Source organism: Theropithecus gelada, chromosome 1 (assembly GCF_003255815.1).
Source record: "Theropithecus gelada isolate Dixy chromosome 1, Tgel_1.0, whole genome shotgun sequence".
Lineage (NCBI taxonomy): Eukaryota > Metazoa > Chordata > Mammalia > Primates > Cercopithecidae > Theropithecus > Theropithecus gelada.
The window spans coordinates 215,796,619-215,802,543 of NC_037668.1; the positions used below are offsets into that span (position 1 = coordinate 215,796,619).

Genomic DNA, 5,925 nt, shown 5'->3' on the forward strand with positions numbered 1-5,925 from the left:
CTAGGCACTGAAGTGAGTCTGGGGCCAGCTATAGATCCCATGTTAGCAGTGACATAAGCAGCTCGCCTCCATTTATTTTAGGGGGTGGGGAGAGAGTGACTAATACATTGCAACAAGCCAACTGCCCGCAAAAAAAATACTGGCTTCCCAGCTTGACCCAATGACTAAAAACAGCCACTCACACCACCGAAATTCAATATAAGTAGTTCTGTTTTTTCCCTCTGAAGTTGACACTGCAGGTGCTCTAATTTATCACAAAGTATTAATTAACTACGTAAGATGTACTTAGCATTTCTGGGAGCCATGAGGAATGAAAAAACATGTCACAGCCCGTGTTCTTAAGCAGTTTCCTTGGTGTTACTATGGTGCTAAGACACAGACACACAATCACTGCACTTTCAAACACCCACGGAGAGATTATTCAGTAAATGTGCGTGAGAAATTGGTTAGGCATTTGGAAAAAGATGAAACCTGGTTGGGAGGCTGAGGCAGGTGGATCACATCAGGAGTTCAAGACCAGCCTGGCCAACATGGCAAAACCCCGTCTCTACTAAAAATACAAAAATTAGCCAGGTGTGGTGGCGCATGCCTGTAATCCCAGCTACTCAGGAGACTGAGGCAGGAGAATTGCTTAAGCCCGGGAGGCAAAAGGCTACAGTGAGCCGAAACGTGCCACTGCACTCCAGCCTGGGCGACAGAGTGAGACTCCGTCTCCAAAAAAAGTAAAATAAAATAAAAACAACTATGTGAGAAAATTTGTATAAACAAGATCAAAATAAATGGAGCAATTCTTTTTAATATATATGACGCATAATGAGTTAATCACTCAACTACAACAATCAATAGAAAATTATGAAAAGCCTAAAGAAAAGTGATACTTCACAGAAGTACAAATCACTGATTAATTTTAAGTACCTGAGTAGATGCTTTAAAAAAAAAAAAAAAAAATCCAGACTAAAAACAATTGAAAAAATCCATCCCTTATGGACAGATGAGCATGTGTCGGGGTTTTGGGTCATGTGCTCTCTGGCCACTCCTTCCGAGCCTGCTCCCCCCTGGAACCCAGCCACCTGCAGGGAGTCACTCCAGTCTTCAATCCCAGCCAGCACCAGCCTTGAGTCATCCCAGCCCAGGGGCTGGACTTGCGAATGAAGAAGCCTCTGGATGATGTCAGCTCCCAGCCATTTTTGTTTGTTTGTTTGTTTGTTTGTTTTTGAGATAGAGTCTTGCTCTGTCGCCTAGGCTGGAGTGCAGTGGCATGATCTCGGCTCACTGCAAGCTCCGCCTCCCAGGTTCCTGCCATTCTCCTGCCTCAGCCTCCCGAGTAGCTGGGACTACAGGCGCCGCCACCGCGCCTGGCTAGTTTTTTGTATTTTTAGTAGAGACGGGGTTTCACCGCGTTAGCCAGGATGGTCTCGATCTCCTGACCTCGTGATCCGCCCGTCTCGGCCTCCCAAAGTGCTGGGATTACAGGCTGGAGCCACCGCGCCCGGCCGCCATTTTTTTTTTTAAACATCTCGCTCTGTCGCCCAGGCTGGCGTTCAATGGCGCGATCTTGGCTTACCACAACCTCCATCTCCCGGGTTCAGGCAATTCTCCTGCCTCAGCCTCCCGAGTAGCCGAGAATACAGGCACATGCCACCATGCCAGGCTAATATTTTGTATTTTTAGTAGAGACGGGGTTTCACCGTGTTGGCCAGGATGGTCTCGATCTCCTGACCTCATGATCCACCCGCCTCGGCCTCCCAAAGTGTTGGGATTACAGGCATGAGCTACTGTGCCCAGCAGCTCCCAGTCATTTAAGTCACTCCCAAACCTTCAGGTCTTTCCAGCTGAGTCCCCAGGCACCGTGGAGCATAGAGAAGCTGCGCCCTGTAGGCTTTCTGAAGTCCCCTTACCCATAGACTCCATGAGCATAAAAAATGGGTGGTTGTTTTATGCAGAGTTTTTACTGGTTACCAAACAATGCCCACCCTCAACAAGGCAGCCGAAGTCATCCTTCACCTCTCTGATGAATGTACGAGGGGGAGCCACATCAGGAAGGATCTTGGAGGGCAAAGAGAACTTGAGAGCTCACCCACATGCATATCCAGGGGAGGACCTTGCATCTGCAGCATGGTGACAACCTACACTGCTGTGATCCAGGAAAGACCAAGGAAGTGGAGAAGGCTGGGAGCAGGAGAAGCAGCACTGGGCAGAGGCAGCTAGGTGAGTGTCCAAGGCCAAAGATGGCTTCTCCAGTTCAAAGTCCACCTTAGAATGGCTCACACCTGTAATCCCAGCACTTTGGGAGGCCGAGGCGGGTGGATCACTTGAGGCCAGGAGTTCGAGACCAGCCTGTCCAACACGGTGAAACCCCATCTCTGCTAAAAATGCAAAAATTAGCCAGGCATGGTGGTGGGTGTCTGTAGTCCTAGCTACTCAGGAGGCTGAGGCAGGAGAATCACTTGAACCTGGGAGGTGGAAGTTGCAGTGAGCTGAGATCAAGCTGCTATACTCCCACCTGGGAAACAGAACAAGACTCCACCTCAAAAAAAAAAAAAAAAAAAAATTCACTCCAGAAAGTAGATTTATTTGGGAAGAATATTCATTGATCCAGGCTAAACATAAGAGTATGTCTGGAGAAGGAACCTAGGAGTCAGGGTTTTTACTTGGCATATGGCACAGATGACTTGAAGGACATATTAGAGGAACTGACTAGAGCAGACAAGCCAGGGAGGGTAAGGACAGACACAGGCAGGAGAGATGGTGAGCAGCCACCTGGGAGTGGGGGAAGCAGCCTGGAGGAGGAAACAGCAGGCCCCAGAGGGAGTGAGCCCAGGAGATCCGCCAGGCCCAGCACTGTTGAGGGACTTTAGGGAGCTCACACCTTCTCTGAGTCCCAGTTTCTAGAACAAATACTCTCTCTCAGCTGGGCACGGTGGCTCACGCCTGTAATCCCAGCACTTTGGGAGGCTGAGGCGGGTAAATCCCTTGAAGCCAGGAGTTCAAGACCAGCCTGGCCAACATGGTGAAACCCCATCTCTACTAAAAATGCAAAAATCAGCCAGGTGTGGTGGTGTACATCTGTAATCCCAGCTACTCGGGAGGTTGAGGCATAAGAATCGCTTGAGGCCAGGCGTGGTGGCTGAAGCCTGTAATCCCAGCACTTTGGGAGGCCAAGACGGGTGGATCACAAGGTCAGGAGATCGAGACCATCCTGGCGAACACGGTGAAACCCCGTCTCTACTAAAAAATACAAAAAATTAGCCGGGCGACGTGGCGGGTGCCTGTAGTCCCAGCTACATGGGAGGCTGAGGCAGGAGAATGGCGTAAACCCGGGAGGCGGAGCTTGCAGTGAGCCGAGATCTGGCCACTGCACTCCAGCCTGGGCGACAGAGTGAGACTCCGTTCCAAAAAAAAAGAATCGCTTGAACCTGGGAGGGTGGAGGTTGCAGTGAACCAAGATTATGCTACTGCACTCCAGCCTGGGTGACGGAGCAAGACTCTGCCTCAAAAAACAAATAAACAAACAAACAAAACTCTCTGTCTCCCTTTAGGATGCTTCCTCTTTCCCATCATTCATCTTCTAATAAAAGTCCGAACACCTTAACAAATTTACAGGGCCCTGAAGACCTGCCTAGTCCTTTCTCCCTGTCACTGGCTGCAGACACCCTGGAATCCTGTTTGTAAAACTCTTAAACAGTAGGACCCTTTTCTCAATCACGCCTTCCTCTGCCTGGTGTGTTCCATCTCCACCATTGGCTCCGTCCCGTCATTCTGGCCCAAGTGAAAATTATTCCCCCTCTGATCACCTGGAAAATGCATTCCATCTGCCAATCACTGAGTTTTTTTCTTCTTTTTTATTGTACTTTTAAATATCTGAATACTATCTTCCTTCCCTTGCTAGCATTAAACTGGGCTCCATGAGGGCCAGGACCTTGCCTACCTTGTTCAGTGAGGTATTTTCAGGACCCAACATAGTACTAGTAGATAGTCATTTATGCTCCATAAATGTTTGCTGAATATCAATCAAAACCCCTTCCTAGATAAACTCTCATCCACACTTTAAAACCCTGTTCACAAACCCAGGAATTTGAGGCTGCAGTATCTCCTGTGACCACACTCTCCAAGCACTTGTTCTTGTACTGTTGATGAATGAAACACCGTATTTTTGTTGTTGTTTTTGAGACAGGGTCTCATTTTCCCACCCAGGCTGGAGTGCAGTGGCGAGATCTCAGCTCACTGCAACCTCTGTCTCTCAGGCTCAAGCAATCCTCCTGCTTCAGCCATGTAGCTGGAACTACAGGTGTGCACACCACCACCCAGGTAATGTTTGTATTTTTTGTAGAAACGGGGTTTTGCCACGTTGCCCAGGCTGGTCTCAAACTCCTGAGCTCAAGCAATCCACCTGCCTCGGCCTCCCAAAATGCTGGGATTACAGGTGTGAGCCACAACGCCCGGCCTTGAAACACCCTATTGTTAATGCATTCATGGCGCTCCACTGTACCTCCTGTTCCCTCTGTAGGTTGTGTTAGTGTCACTCAACACTGTAGCTCAAGGATCCCGTACTTGTCAAGTAAAGTAACTTCCACTTAGATAGGGAGCCCAACAGAGAGCTAGCAGCCTGGCTTATAAAAGTGGCTGCCCAACCTCAAGTCCTGATGAGACAATGTTGTGTGAAAATGGAAAATATTCTTGGCTTTTCTGGGCCTGTTTCCTTATCTGTAAAACGCCCAGGGTCGCTAGTTTGTTGGGTATGCACTGTGAAAACGTATCCACTTGTGACCTGCTGCACCTTAAGTTCTTGTTTCCAAAAGTGACAGGAAGAAGCTCAGCCCCAGGAAAACACAAAAACCAGTTGGATCCAGAGAGGCCTGAGTTGGAGCTGAACTTTGGCGAACTCTCTTCATTACCACACTAAAAATCCCCTCTCTGGCCTGTGTGGTGACTAATGCCTGTAATCCTAGCACTTTAGGAGGCTTAGATGGGCGGATCATTGAGCCTAGGAGTTTGAGACCAGCCTGGGTAACATAGCAAGACCCTGTATCAACAAAAAATTTGAAAAATTGACTGGGCGTGGTGGTGCACACCCCCATAGTCCCAGCCACTCTGGAGGCTGAGGCAGGAGAATTGCTTGAGCCGGGAGGTGGAGGTTGCAGGGAGCTGCGATTGCACTACTGCACTCCAGCCTGGGAGACAGAGTGAGACCTTATCTCAAAAACAAAACAAAAAAAGTTTCAGTCATCTCTGATGGTGTCATCAAGGTGTTCAACGACCTGAAGGTGTGTAAGTCTTTGACGCCAGAGAAGGTAAAGAAGCACAGGAAGGCGGTGCTCTTCTGCCTGAGGACAAGAAGAACATCATCCTGGGGGAAGGAAATGAGACCCTGGCGGGTGACGTGGGACAGACCATCCATGACCCCTACACCACCTTTGTCGAGATGCTGCCAGATAAGAACTGCCGCTATGCTCTCTATGCCACAATCTACGAGACAAAGAGAGCAAGGAGGAGGACCTGGTGTCTATCTTCTGGGCCCCTGAACCTGCACCCCTTATAAGCAAAATGATCTAAGCCAGCTCCAAAAATGCCATCAAGAAGAAGGTGACAGGGAGCAAGCATGAATTACAAGCAAACTGTTTCGAGGAGGTCAAGGACTGCTGCACCCTGGCAGAGAAGCTAGGGGGCATTGCCTTCATCCCCCTGGAGGGTAAGCCTTTGTCAGCTCTTTCTGGCTCCCTGCCTGGAGCATCTGGCAGCCCCACCCCTGCCCTCAGGGGTTGCAGGCTGCCCCCTTCCTGCCAGACCAGAGGGGCTGGGGGGACCCCAGTAGGGGGAGGGCAATCCCTTCACCCCAGTTGCCAAACAGATCCCCCACCCCTGGGTTTTCCTCCTCCCTCCATCCCTGAGGGTTCTGGCCTTCCCAAACTGCTTTGGATCTTCTGA

General features: G+C 49.7%; 1 pseudogene; it reads left to right on the forward strand.

Annotated features, from left to right (window-relative positions):
* Positions 1 to 1,965: 1,965 nt before the first annotated feature.
* LOC112635092 lies at positions 1,966 to 5,925 on the forward strand (annotated as a pseudogene).